The sequence below is a fragment of the Notamacropus eugenii genome, chromosome 4 (assembly GCF_028372415.1).
Source record: "Notamacropus eugenii isolate mMacEug1 chromosome 4, mMacEug1.pri_v2, whole genome shotgun sequence".
NCBI classification, from domain to species: Eukaryota; Metazoa; Chordata; class Mammalia; order Diprotodontia; family Macropodidae; genus Notamacropus; species Notamacropus eugenii.
This window is the reverse complement of record NC_092875.1, coordinates 238,192,776-238,206,484: the sequence shown is the minus strand read 5'-3', so window position 1 is coordinate 238,206,484 and position 13,709 is coordinate 238,192,776. Positions and strand designations below refer to the sequence as shown.

The 13,709-nt window shown below is 39.3% G+C and overlaps 1 protein-coding gene across 1 annotated transcript in view; it reads right to left on the bottom strand.

Annotated features, from left to right (window-relative positions):
* Window positions 1-13,000, bottom strand: part of EPB41L3 (erythrocyte membrane protein band 4.1 like 3) — a 357,632-nt gene extending 344,632 nt beyond the window's left edge. Inside the window, exon 1 of the mRNA XM_072604292.1 lies at window positions 12,737-13,000. The gene's annotated coding sequence lies outside the window, so the exon portion shown is untranslated. The remainder of the gene's footprint in view (window positions 1-12,736) is intronic.
* Between the last annotated feature and the right edge of the window lie 709 nt (window positions 13,001-13,709).

Below are 13,709 nucleotides of genomic sequence, written 5' to 3'. Positions count from 1 at the left end.
GTGCCCAACTCTCACAATTATGGTATGTGCAAACATTTTTTTCTTGGGGGAATGTAAAGTCTAAAAATTTAAAAATAAAAAAATCAGAGGCTAATAAAAAGGGAAGAATGTGTCAGCAACATTGCTCAATCTGTGTCTAAGGGGCATAATTGAAACCGTTTCCTCCCTCATGTGAATGCAGTTGATAAAATTCAAGCCTTCTAAATACATAGGGGCCATGACATGATCTTCCCCAGCTTTTGGATGGAGTACAAACTGAGGGACAGCCTAGTAGAGTGGAATGAACATTGAACTGCTCTAGGAGTTAGGAAACCTAGATTCACCTCTACACTCTGCTTCTAACTTTCAAAGTTGTATAGGACATTATCTTCATTTTTGAAATATGAAATTAAAACTTTTTGCCAGAATTGGGGGAAGGCTGATGAAGAGGGGAAGGAAAGAAAACCTGAATTCTGACCTCAAAAAATGTGTTTTTGCTGATAGCTAGATGTTAGTCTTCCAGTCTTAAAGTCCTATTTTATTTATTTCTTTATTTTGATGTTCAGAATATGTCAGCCCTCCAAAATAAACTGGAAGGAAAATAAAATGGTTTCACATATCATTGAAACTCAGGGCTAGCTGTCATCAACATTAATAGGATTGCTAATGTACAGGGTTGGATTATAAATCTGGAGCAGACAGTCTAGTTAGATGTGAATTCAACCTAACTCTTCTTGCTGTTGAGTCGTGTCTGACTCTTCATGACCCCATTTGGGGTTTTTTCAGCAAAGATACTGGAGTGGTTTGACATTTCCTTCTCCAGCTCATTTTACAGATGAGGAACTGAGGCAAACAGGGTTAAGTGACTGTCCCAGGGTCACACAGCTGGTAAGTGTCTGAGGCCAATTTTGAACTCAGGAAGATGAGTATTCCTGACTCCAGGTCACCTAGCTGCCTTCAGCCTAACTTTACAACAGCAATATTATTCAACCTTGAGGGAAGAGATGCTTTTGAGAACAAAAACCAGTTTTTCCAGCTCTGGGAGAGGATACCATTTTTGCGAAGACCACAGTTGGTAAGCAGGTTAATAAGAAGAGGCTGAAATAAAAAATAAATCTACATATAAACCAAATAATCACTCCTTTTAACACAGCCATTTAGTTCTTTATGTGTTTTTTTTAACTTTAAAACATCATGTCTTTTCCTCCAATTTGAACTCTAGAAGATACTGCAAAAATGAATGGGTAAAAATTATTTTGTCTTATGTTTCCACTGAGATAATATTTGTAAAGTGATTAGCACAGTATCTGGAACATAGTAGGTGCTTAATAAATGCTTGTTTATTCTTCTCCCTTCTCCACTTAAACCCCTTGCCACCTTATCACCCTAAAAAAAATCTAATTGTTGCTTTCTGAATTTGAAAAACATATTCTTAGGCAGTAGTTAGGGCAGAGTATGTTTTAATAGACTGGGAAGCAGTAAGAGGAAGACTGCATTTATTTCACATATATTCATTATTTATTTTCTTAAATAGGTCATAGGTTGCTTAAATGGTGGACATAGCATACTTACTGTTAGGCAACTAGAACAAAATTAAGAATATTTTTAAAAATTATAATTCTCTCTCTCTCTCTCTCTCTCTCTCTCTCTCTCTCTCTCTCTCTCTCTCTCTCTCTCTCTCTCTCTCTCTCTCTCTCCTTGTCTATCTGGCCCTATCTCCTTGTTTCTCTCCATGTCTCTGTCACCCTCCCTCCCTCCACATTTTTGGTAATGGAAAGAGCAGTGGAATTAGAGTCAAAAGTCTGAATTTCTTTCCCATGTAATCACTAGCCATGTAATCTTAGACAAGTCAATTTTGAGTCTGTTTCCTCATCTGTAAAAAGAGAACAAAAATAGTGTAGCCTCAACTTCATCCAGTGGTTTTTAAGATTCAAAGAAGATAACATATGTAAAGTGCTTTGCCAAATATAAAGAATTATATGGATATTATTAATATTATTATTATTATCTGAAACTGGAGATAGCACTTTACTCCCTTCCTTACTGGGTTGTTTGAGGATCAAGTGAAATGATTTCAATTACATACTTTGAAATTTTAAAAAAGGCCTCTATAATATTATTAATTATGATTATTATTATTCTTGCTAAAACCAAGGTTTTGATCAGGCTTAAAATCAATTTATTTTCATTTAGCAAGTGATCAGCAATTATTTTGGAGAAGCCTATTACTTGCAGCTGCTTTTTAAAACCCTGCCTGCCACCTTCATCAGATGGGACTGAGTTACTGTATTTGCCACGTTCCAACTTACCCTATTGGACTTTTATCCCTCTTTTGAAGCTAGTCAGATGTAACTAACATAGCCCTCCCATATGTCAAATGTAGGCTAGGGGAAAGTATTTTAAGAGATAGGCTCTGGTTTAGCCATGTAATTCCAATTGACTTTAATGGGAGCCACATAGCTAAATCCTCTCACAATGCTTTGAAAAGATTACCCAGAACCTCTCTGAATCCATCCAAATCCATGGGGAAAGGGAGGAGAGAAGAGCAATAATTTGAACGTTGGTGCCATATAACACTGCTAAGCAGTAAAAGTGCTAAGCTAGCACAGAGATACAAGGTATTAACCAAGTTCTATCAATTCAGTCAATCTGATCAGCCATCTAGAAGAAAATAAAAATTAGACTATACTCCTTTCACTGATATTGTATTGTGAAATCTAAACAGTAAAGATGGGAATTTCAAATTTCACTGAAGTCTATAATATTAAAAGAACTAAAAAGAAAATAGGGTGATTGGTTGGTTTTTTTTTTAAACTCATGGCGTCCTCACTATATATGAATTGAAGAGACCATACTGGGATGCTGAAGGATTGTGTCTTTAAAGTCCATCCAAACCTTTCACTTTACAAATGCAATAAAGAAATTTTCTAAATTAAGATATTAAGAGAAAATCTAAATTCAGATAGGACCCAGGTTACTTAAATTAAGGATGTGTCATATTCTTAAGCAACTAGAACAAAATTAAGAGTATGTTTTAAACAGAGAAATTGATTTTAGAAAACAATCCTGGTTTAAACCATTTTTAGCAGGGGGCAGCATAGCACAATAGATAGACAATTGAACTTGGATCCCAGAAGACCTACATTTGAATTTGACCTCTTGAACTCAACAAACTGTATGCTCATCTGTGTGAACCTAAATTTCCTTATCTGTCAAATGAGGCTAGAAAGAAAAACAGCAACTACTGAACAGGGTTGTTGTGAGTCTCAAATGAGATAATCTGTGTAAAATGCTTTGCAAAGTTTAAAATACTACATGAATGCCAGCTGTTATGAATTTTAACAAGCAATAATAACAAAAGTAAAATTAGAAATTTTCTAATTATATGTTGAGAAGACTAAGCTAGAAGGCCAGAAGGATGCCAAGTGAGAGAATTTAAGAGATGAGTATAGTTATTATAAACTATAAGTTTATAAAACAAGATATCCTAATTTAATTTTTGAGTTAGTGAAAAGTCGATGAGTAGATCATATGTGCACATTAACAGTATAATTTATTGTTGCATTATCCAAGTCATTTTAGATGCAATGGATAGAACACTGACCTGGAAACAGAAAGATCTAAGTTCAAATTCTGTCCCAGACACTTACTAGCTGTGAAACCCTGGGCAAATCATTTAACTTCTGTCTGCCTCAGTTTCTTCATCTGTAAAATGGGGATAATAATAGTACCTCCCTCTCAGATGAGTACAGTTTTCCAAAAATACTAGCTATTGTTAATCTGTAATATGTTTTTAATAGCAGCAATAGTATGTGAACTCAATGGTGCTACAATATCACAAAATGGAAGAAGATTCACTAATCTTTTGACAGAAATGTGTTGAACTTAGCCAAACCTAAAACTGAAACTTTCTTCTTCACATCCTCAATTCAAACAAAATCCTGTAAAAAGATGAACTCTAAAACTGCAGCCTTATAGCCTTCTATTTATCTGATACACTAACCCTAAACTACCAGCCCCTTGATTCATCCCTATTATCCCAGTCAATTTCCTTAACTGGTTTCACAGGCTTCCCTGCTGCACCTTGACCTTTCAACCAGACACTCACCAATCTTTCAAAACCTACTACCATAGATTTTCTCCTTTAGTTTCCTAATGTTTCCAACCTTCAAAAGATCATCCCTGGTAATATTTGTTTAACTGGCTCCTGGGATGCTGAGTGCTGATGGATCAAGTCACAAAATCAAGTTGATTTTAGCTGTTTTAAATTTAAAATTCATAACCTCAACTTGCGCCCTCAAAATTGCTTGACAATCCCCATTGCAACTGTTCTAGATGTTTTACTCTCTTCAAGCCATCAAATGCCTCCCATCTTTACCCCACACACAAACACAGAAAATAACTTAGTTTCCCACTTTACTAAGTGTATAGGAACCATCTGGAGTGAATTTTCTCTACCCCTTTTCCAATTCCATAAAACTGCACATTGTCAGTTAATATTTGTTCTTTCCTTTGGGGCATGAGGAAAAACTATTTCTCCTCACTAAGATGTACTTGAACCCTTGATTTCATTCCTTCTCATCTCCTCTGTGATCTTGCTTAAGCAATTTTTCCTTCTCTATGGTGTATTTTCAATTTCTTCTACCCACTGGCCTCCTGTGATTTATCTACAAAAATGATCAGATTTCCCCAATTTTAAAGCAAACAAAAAGACCACCCCCAAAATATCTCTTTCTCTTAGCCTTTCCATTACTCTAGGTAAGCACTTGAATAAGCAAAGGTCTTCCAGTGCATCCTGGGTCATCTCCAGGCATCCTGATGAATATCTGGCCCCTGGATTCAGATGACTCTGGAGGAGAAGTGAGGCTGGTAACCTGCACATTCCTCCCTCACTCAAAACAAAGTCAAGTGCAAGTCATGTCATTATTTCTCTGATGGCATGGTCTTCCTCAGCAACGAAGGACAAACACAGAAAGTCATTACATCCACTTACGACTATATCTTTTTCTTTGTCATCACTGTCAAACATCTTGGCAAAGATACTGGAGTAGTTTGTCGTGTCCTTCTCCAACTCATTTTACAGATGAGGACACTGACACAAATAGCTTTTAGTGACTTTCCCAGGGTCACATGGCTAGTAAATGTTTGAGGTCAGATTTGAACTCAGGTCTTCCTGACTCTGGGCCCAACACTCTATCCACTGTGCCACCAGTCATGCTATTTCTCTGCTCCAAAATCATGACTATGTCTGTATTGCCCACCAAGTAAAGATTGAGCTCTTTTGCTTAGCATTCAAGGCCTTCTGTAATATGGCACCTCTGCAACTTTCCATTCTTAGCTCCCTTTCCTGTACTCTAGGCAAATTGGATTGCTTTTCCATGTCCATTCTTTGGCATGCTGTTTCTTATGCCTAGACTGTCCTCCTTATTCCTGTTCATCTGTTAGATTCCTATTTATCTTATAAATTCCAAATAAAATGCCACTTGTTCCATGAAGCTTTCCTTGATTGCTGTTTGATGGTAATAACCTTTCTCCTTGGTTGTCATTTTGGTTTTAGGCTCTGTAATCCTCTTAGCATGTAGTATTATGTATTATATCTGTTTGTGTTTCTGCCATATCCCCCTACTAGATGGTAAGTTCTATAATGGTGGAGATAACGCATCAGTTAAAGGAAGTCAACTTAGTGTGGTGGAAAGACTAATAGATTTGGAACTAAAGGATCCAACTTCCAATTCTGGCTTTGCAACATACTACCTTTATGACTCTGGGCAAATTACTTAATATCAATAGACCTCAGTTTCTTTCTCTGTAAAAAGAGAGATCTGGATGAAATGACCTCTAAGATCACTTCTAGCTCTGAATCTCTGATTCTCTCATCTCATCTTCCCTGGAACTTATCATAGTTCTCAGCACACAGTAAGCACTTAATAAATGTTTGCTTTATTGAATTATATTTTCAAATCATGATGCCTTAACAGTCCTCATTTCTTCTATTTATTCTTTCCTGAGCGTTGTTCCAAGTCCAACTCTTTGAAGAGGGCTATGAAGTGAATTATTCTCTAAATTATGAAAGCATGCAGGCTTATGCTGTATTGGATTCATTTTTATATCAGAAGTGTTGAAGCCAGTGCCATTTTAAGTGATAATTTGTTTCTCACTCTGACCAATACATTTATTGTAGATGTGAAGAATGGATTGGATTTTACATTGTTAATAAAAAAGGAATTGATTCATTATAACAGAACCAATTTAAAATCCTTCAGGAAATGATTTCTCAAGGAATTTAGGCACCAATATTTTATAAAGATAAGAGCGATTTAGATAGTGCAGGAGTATCGTCTACCCAAGTGAATTCTTTACCCACACATGAGCTTACATTCAAAATCAAGGGGCTTTTACAGTGGTCAGGATGACAAGCTTACTAATGAGTATTCTAGAGCAACTGAGCCCAAGAACACTGAAAAGAAGAGTTATCTCATGTAATATTTCTAGACAGAATGAATATTTCTACAGGCTTTGTAACCTTCAAGTATAATTAACTGTTTCTCTGGTAAGCAACTGTTTGTACTCACACTACTTACCATTATCTGAATTAACATCACCATTTAATTGTGCTATTGAAAACTCGGCTTCATTTTCCCTATCATACATACATACAGACATTTCCACTGGGAAAAAAACGTCAAGAATTATTCAAGTAATTCCCTTCAAGAAAATGTATCAGAAAAGAGTAGGATATGAAGCAGTTCATGAATTATCAAAAACAAAAACAATAAACCTGAATCCCTAGTGTTTTTCAAAGCTTGCACAGCCTTCCCATGAGAAGTTTATATTGACAGTCAGTTACTAGTATCTCCTCTCCATGAAACTACTTTAACTAACTTTGTATATATACATACATGTAAATGAACCTTCATATGTGGATATATTCATATATATATATATTATTGTGTTCACTTATCTATGTAAATGCAATTTCCCCACCTCAAAAATAATGTAAGCTCCATGAGAGAAAGGACTATTTTTTGTTGTTAGTAGTTTGCATATGTGCTCAATAAATGGTGAATAAATGCATATATTGAATTTATGAATGAATTATTGAGTGAATGAATGAAAAGGAGCATAACCATTCTCACATTTATCAGAGAAATTTTACTGACCAAATGTGGCCTACTTAATTAGCATAATTTTGAAATTATTAGTATAATGATCTGGAAAAAAAATTTAGTGAGTACCTATTGTGGCAGCTAGATGACTCAAAGGATAGATCATCGGCCCTGGAGTCCGGAAGACCAGAGTTCAAAACTGGCCTCAGACACTTACTAGCAGTATGATCCTGGACAAGTCACCTAACCTCTGTTTGCCTTAATCCGCTGGAGAAGAAACGGCAAACTACTCCAGCATCTTTGCCAAGAAAACACCATGGACAGTATGATCCATGGAGCATGAAAAGTCAGATACAACTAAACAAAAACCACCCTATTAAGTGCAAAACGTTGTGCTGGTAGCATATGAAAAGATATCTAAGACACATCCCCTCAGGGAGCTTACAATTTAATAAGAGATGATATATGCAAACAAGTAATTATACAACACAAATAACTATAAAATTCTCCAAATGTGGTTCATTTGGAGTTGAACATGGAGTTAAACAAGGAAAAGAACTATAGGAATTCAAAGGAGGGAGGCATCACTTGTGGCTGAAGGGATCCAGAAGGCCTCAGGTCATAGGTGGTCTTGATTTGGGCCTTGAAGATGTAGGGAGGATTAAGATGCTATCCCAATGGAAGAATTGGATAAGCAGAGGTAGGACAGTACAGAGTATGTTCAGGAAACACTGAACAGTCCAGATTGACTGGAATATTGGGTATGTGTTATGGGACAATGAGAGATAAGGTTGGAAAGGTATATTGAAATTAGATTGTAGAGGGCTCTGGCTTCAATGATAAGGAGTCCAGATTTTAAGAAGCTTAATCTGGTAACCATGTGAAGAATAGATTGGATTAGAGGAGAGGAACCAGGAAAAATAAAACAGTTTAGAAAGTGACTACTGTAGTCTTAATCTGAAATAATAATACCCTAAACTAGAAATGGAAAAGAAGAGACAGATGCATGAATATATAGGGTCATTTCAAACCTGAATGACTGGCATCACCAACAGAAATGGGGGAATATGAAAGATCTCATCTGGGGCTTTGGGAAGGATGAGTTTGGTTTTAGACATGGTGAGCATGAGGTAGATGTGAGGTGTGCAAACGGTAATGTGCTGCCAACAGTTAAAAATGCAGAAGAAAGGTGAGGATTGGAAGTATAAATTTAGCAGTCTATTTATCAACACTACTACTTGTTTTAGAAGATTTTAAATAATCTCTTCCTTTATCTCAACATTCCCAAGACAAATACTTCACCTATGAATTTATTTTCTCTGACTTCTATGCCTTTCACCAGGCTGAAATCCCTCCCCCCCCAAACCAATACTTATTATGTTAAAGCCGATTTAATAACATCTACAATCCACTCATCTACAGCCCTTAACCTACTTAATTACTCCCTTCACCATGATGAGGCTTCCAAGATATTGTCCCTTTACATCAAATTTCTTTTACATTTCCAGAAACTCCATCAGGATACTCTCCTTTAAATTACCTTTGGATTACATGATAACCAGTCCTATAATTTACAAGTCGGGTTCATCATTTATGTTCCTCTTTAAAGACATCTCATCATGGACATGTCAACATGAGCTAAGTACTCTCAGATAAATGTTTTTACCTTCTATTTACTAGCATTAAACCTAAAGCCTAAACTTAAAACCTAAAATTAAACCTATATTCCACCCTTGAAATTTGTTGATCATCTCTGATTTCTATCTTACTCTGCTTTCCTATTTCATCACACAATAACAAATCATTTCACTCTGTTTTTGAGATCTGCCCATAATTCTCCATCTTTACTGCCAAGACTTCAGTTCAATACTTTTTTCATCTCTAGCCTCTTTATAAGCTCTCCATTGGAAAACCATTTTCTCACTAATCTATTTTTCTATTCTCTGTTAACTATTTCTTTGTCAGATAAGGTTTCTTTGTGGTACATGTGTGGATGTGTATACATGTGTATATTTCTTTCTTTTTAATATCAGATAATTGTGTAAGCATTATTTCTCACATTAGCACTGTTGTAGATTTAATATTATTATTATTATCATCATTCTTCCAGATAAGGGAACCCAGTGATTGAATTCTGTGACTGCGATTCAGTAAAGCTAGACACCTACTTCCTTAACTCTTTTCACCCCACTACTCACTTCCTAACCACTTTTAAATACCACATTGTTCTACTATGGTTTGGCTTTTTACTGCTCCTTCCCCTCACTTTAAGAGAAAACACAACTATATTCAAGAAATTATCTGTGTGGTCCAAATTCCAATCCCATCCCCACAGAGGATGGTGCCCTAGGGTGGAGGTGTGGAAGGGAAATATTGAGTTTTGAAAACTGAAAACGTGAGTCTCAGACATATTTTCTATGCTTATTAGTATCCAACTTTTAAGAAGTCATTTTATTTCTCTTAGTGTCAGATTGTTTAGTTGTAAAATGAGGGAAAGTTGGACTAGATGATCTCTTAAAATGCCTTCCAGGTATAACATTTGAGTACACATTAAGTGCCTTATATAGCAATAAATCAGTAATGAGCATCTGTGCACTATTGGAATTGAAAAGGCCTATTAATTGTTTGTTTAAAATTATTTCTTTAATAATCTTTTCCCATAGGCATCATCACATCTTGTCAACCCTAGGTGTAAGGAGTAGACATTTCTTTTCCCATTGAAAAAATCATATCAAGTCAGAATGAAAAAAATGTAGTACATATTCTAAGAGATCCATCTGAAGTATGTTGCGTGGAAACCAATGTTATATTAGAGGGACTTCTGCACTTGGTTTTACTTTGAGTCTAAAAAATTGTTAGATCCAGATTGGAGAGTGGAGAGTATGGTCACAGCATCAATTCAGGCCTGAACTTTTCTGAGTTTCATTTGTGTGCATTGTGAAATATACAATCCCCAATCCTTCTCCCCTCCCCACTCTCACCCCAGTGAAATTCCAGATTTGGGTATTAAGAGGCCTGATTGGAATTCTTACAAAGCCTATCAAGGAAAATTTAATAATCACTACACCCCACTTCACCCTCATTCATTAACAGTTCTCCCAGACTGCTTGCTTTTGATCAAATAGAATTCAGATTTAAAGCAAAATTTGATTTGGAGTTAGAGTTGTTTCCACTTGTATTTTTTATGTAGATTCCATCCTCCTCTGGCTGCAATAATAAGGTTTGGTTCTTTCCTAATCCAATGCACTTCAAAGTGTATTACATGTGAGCTGTCAACCAGCCCTACTCAATGTTAATCCATTACTCAAACACCTGATTTCATAAAAAGAAAGTGACAAATAGAAAGCCTGGAAGCATAGAAGGATCACATCTTGAAGATTATTGAGCTTTGCCGTTTTACACAGAAACCTTCGGTGTTCATTACAAATCACAGTTTCTCATCCTCCAACCTAATCTAATAAATCCTCCAGGTTCATGTTTTAGCTGCTTGGAATGCCCACTCCAAAATCACCTCCTTATCACCATCAGCCGGTGCAGAAAGGTCACCAGCCTGAAAGTAGCCTGGCAAGCTTACAAAAAGCTTTTCCAGTTCTCCAAAATTAAAAGATGAGGTTGGTAGTAATGTTGTCCCTCTGAGCTAGGGGAATTTCAGAAGGGGCGACTGGCTGCTGAGTGCTGCTGCTGCGGTGGCTGCGACTGCAGCTAGTGAGGGCTTTGGCTCATACAACCAATCAGTCCTCTCTCCCCACCCCCTCCCCAGCACATAGATTTGCAGATCCACTCCCTAACTTTAAACGAAACTCAAATCTTTCCTTATTAATCGGCACATGCAGAATTTCTAGCTCTGACTTAGGTGTGATATGAGTGAAAGCAACTAGATCAGCCTTATGCACCCTTGAGGGTTTCGTTTTTACTCCTGTTTTCCTCTACCTACTTATTTCTGCTCGAACTGCTGAAGGTTAAGTGCCCAGGCGAGGGAAAAGGTATGGCTCAGCAGCATATTCCTTCCATCAAGGAATCCATTAACTTAGGCAACACGACTACCTCAGTCCCTTAGCTGCAGGGCAACCACTGGGTTCTTCTTCGGGAGAAAGCAAGTCCCAAAGCAAGGGAAAGATCTTAATTCTGAGAAAGGAACAGCGCCCCCCTACCCGGTCCCCTCTGGGCTTCTTAAATACATATTGCTATTCGTTTGGGGGGAGAGAGGGTGGGAAGATGTATTTCACAAACCTGCATCACTGGCCATTTCAACGTTAACTATAGGGGAGTTAAACCTTATCTTAAAGAATAAGATCGTCTTATCTTTAAAAAAAAAATCCCTTGGTTCTCCTCCCCCATTCCCCTTCCCCGCCTCCTACCAATTTATTTTTAACCAGGATAATGCTTATGCTTAAGGAAAAATAGAAGAGAAAAAAAGATAAGAGAAGATTCAGAGCTGGAGCTTCTAGGAATGACAAGATGATGGCCACACGCTGCGATGAGTGGCAGAGTCCTAGAGATCCCAGCAGAGAGAACGAATGGGTTCCCTGTGCCTTCATTTTCCCAAGAAAACACACACACACACACACACACACGCACACAGGCACACGCACATGCGGGAGCGCAACTCTCCCACATATCCTGAGCTTGGATGCTCAAGGTGGATAACTAGTACTACCTTTAGGCAAGAACTGAACGGCTAAGGGAAAGAAAACGTTCAGATGTAGGACTAGAATCCCTCCTCTTCCTATACCTCATACCAAGCTTTAAAAAAAATTAAAAACGTAACAAGGTTCGCCCCCCTTCACCCCGCGCCATACTTCCATCCCAATCTTGCCAAGCTCCCAGCCCAACAAGGTCTGGAATCTGAGATTCTGTTCCATTGACATCCAATTTAGGCTACAAGGGGCGCTCGCCTACATTCCCAACGCACCCCTCCCTGCGGCGCAGCTCCAGGCGGCCAAGAAGTATGGTACCTTTCCTCTAACATACAAACTACATGACGGCTGCATGATAGCCGACTCCCCAGAGCCCCGCTGAACTCTATGGGGAGGCGTTGAAACTGCAGGAAGAGAAGGGATAAGGCAGGGAAGAGCGAGCTTGCAAGCTAAGCCACTTCAAGTGTTTGCAAATCAGCATAAGTCATAATTCAAATTAAAAACAAAACGCAGAAGCAACCAGAAAGGAGGGTGTGAAATACCGGGAGGAGAAGTTGCCAAGTCGAAACACAGGACCTTCAAAGGCTCCTCCTTTGGGGAGATTAAATATTTCTACACTTTCGCTGTTCACCGGCGCACATCCTCTTGGCCATGGAGGAGCCAGCCATGCTGAGGCTACATGCTGCGGCTGTCTATAAAGGCTTGCAAAGAGAGGAGCCTGTCCACCTTAAAAAAAAAAAAAATCCCCTGCCACCTTAAACAGCACCTCTATTTCTGTCCCTTGCCTCCACAGGGACGCCCGGGAGTCCGGAGCATTCTGCTCCCGGGAGCTGGCTAAGTGGCAGCCAGACTCAGCGCCTTTAGCCCTGGTCCATCACCCTTTCCCCATTGACCTCAAGCCAAGGACAGGCGTGGGAGGGGGGGTCCCTCCAGCTCAGCTTGTGTCCCAGCCTAGCAAGCCCTGGACTAGAACTAGGAACCAGGAGGTCAGCATGGGGGGCAGAAATGCCTCACCTGAGTTCAGAAGGCTCCTTCCTCCGTTGCCTCCTGGAGCCTGCTTCCTCCCACTAAATTCAACCTTCCTCAATGGAAAAAGTAGTGCAGAGTAGAGAGGTGGGTCTGCTCGCAGGTCCCTAGGCAGCAGATCTCTTTCTCTTTTTGTACTTTCCCGGTTTCGATCTCCCAGTATTCTGCTAGGATGGACTTGCGGCAGGCTCTGGGAGCGAGCCGAGGAGACCAGGAGCTTCCGCAGCGGCGGCGGCGGCGGCAGCGGCACCTCTTAGTGCCCACCTGCAGCGCGCACAGTCCTGGGAGAGTCTGACAGCCCGCGCGGCTCAGCCTCAGCTCCGGCGGCTCCGCCCCCGGCTCACCCACAGTGCCTCCCAGTTGGCTGTCCCCATCATTCCAGGCGTTCCCTCATTTGGGGGCCTCCCCTTCCCTCTCTTCTGCTTCTCCCTACCTCTGTGCAATGAACAGCAGAAGTGCTGTTCTTTCTCACTGCCTCGCCAGGGTTTAAATCAGGCGGGATCTCAGAGCTGGCACATTTGAGAGGAAAGAGAATCCAGCTCCCGCTGTATTTTTTTTTTTTTTTTTGCAGAGGTGAAGATAGTGTAGGGTGTTGGGGGTGGGGGTAAAAGGGGCGGAGAAGAAGGGAAATGCACAGAAAATATACCCTTATGATTTTTTAGCTAAGTGCCTGCAACCCCTTAAAAGAGTGTCATAGCAGTCAAGATTTGGGTGAACTGCTATGCACGCAATTTTTTATTTCCATCTTAAAAGAAGGAAGGCGAAAGATGACAGGGAGAGAAAAGAGAAGGGAGGAAGGGAGAAACAGAAGATTCCCGCAATTTACAAATCATACCTTTGTTGGATTAAAATACAGAGTTTTAAGATGGGGTGCGGGGAGGCGGAGGGGAAGGAGAGGGAGAAGCTCCAGGAGAGAAGTGTGGGAACCGCATTGTATTTGGAATGAAGAGATTTGGATTTG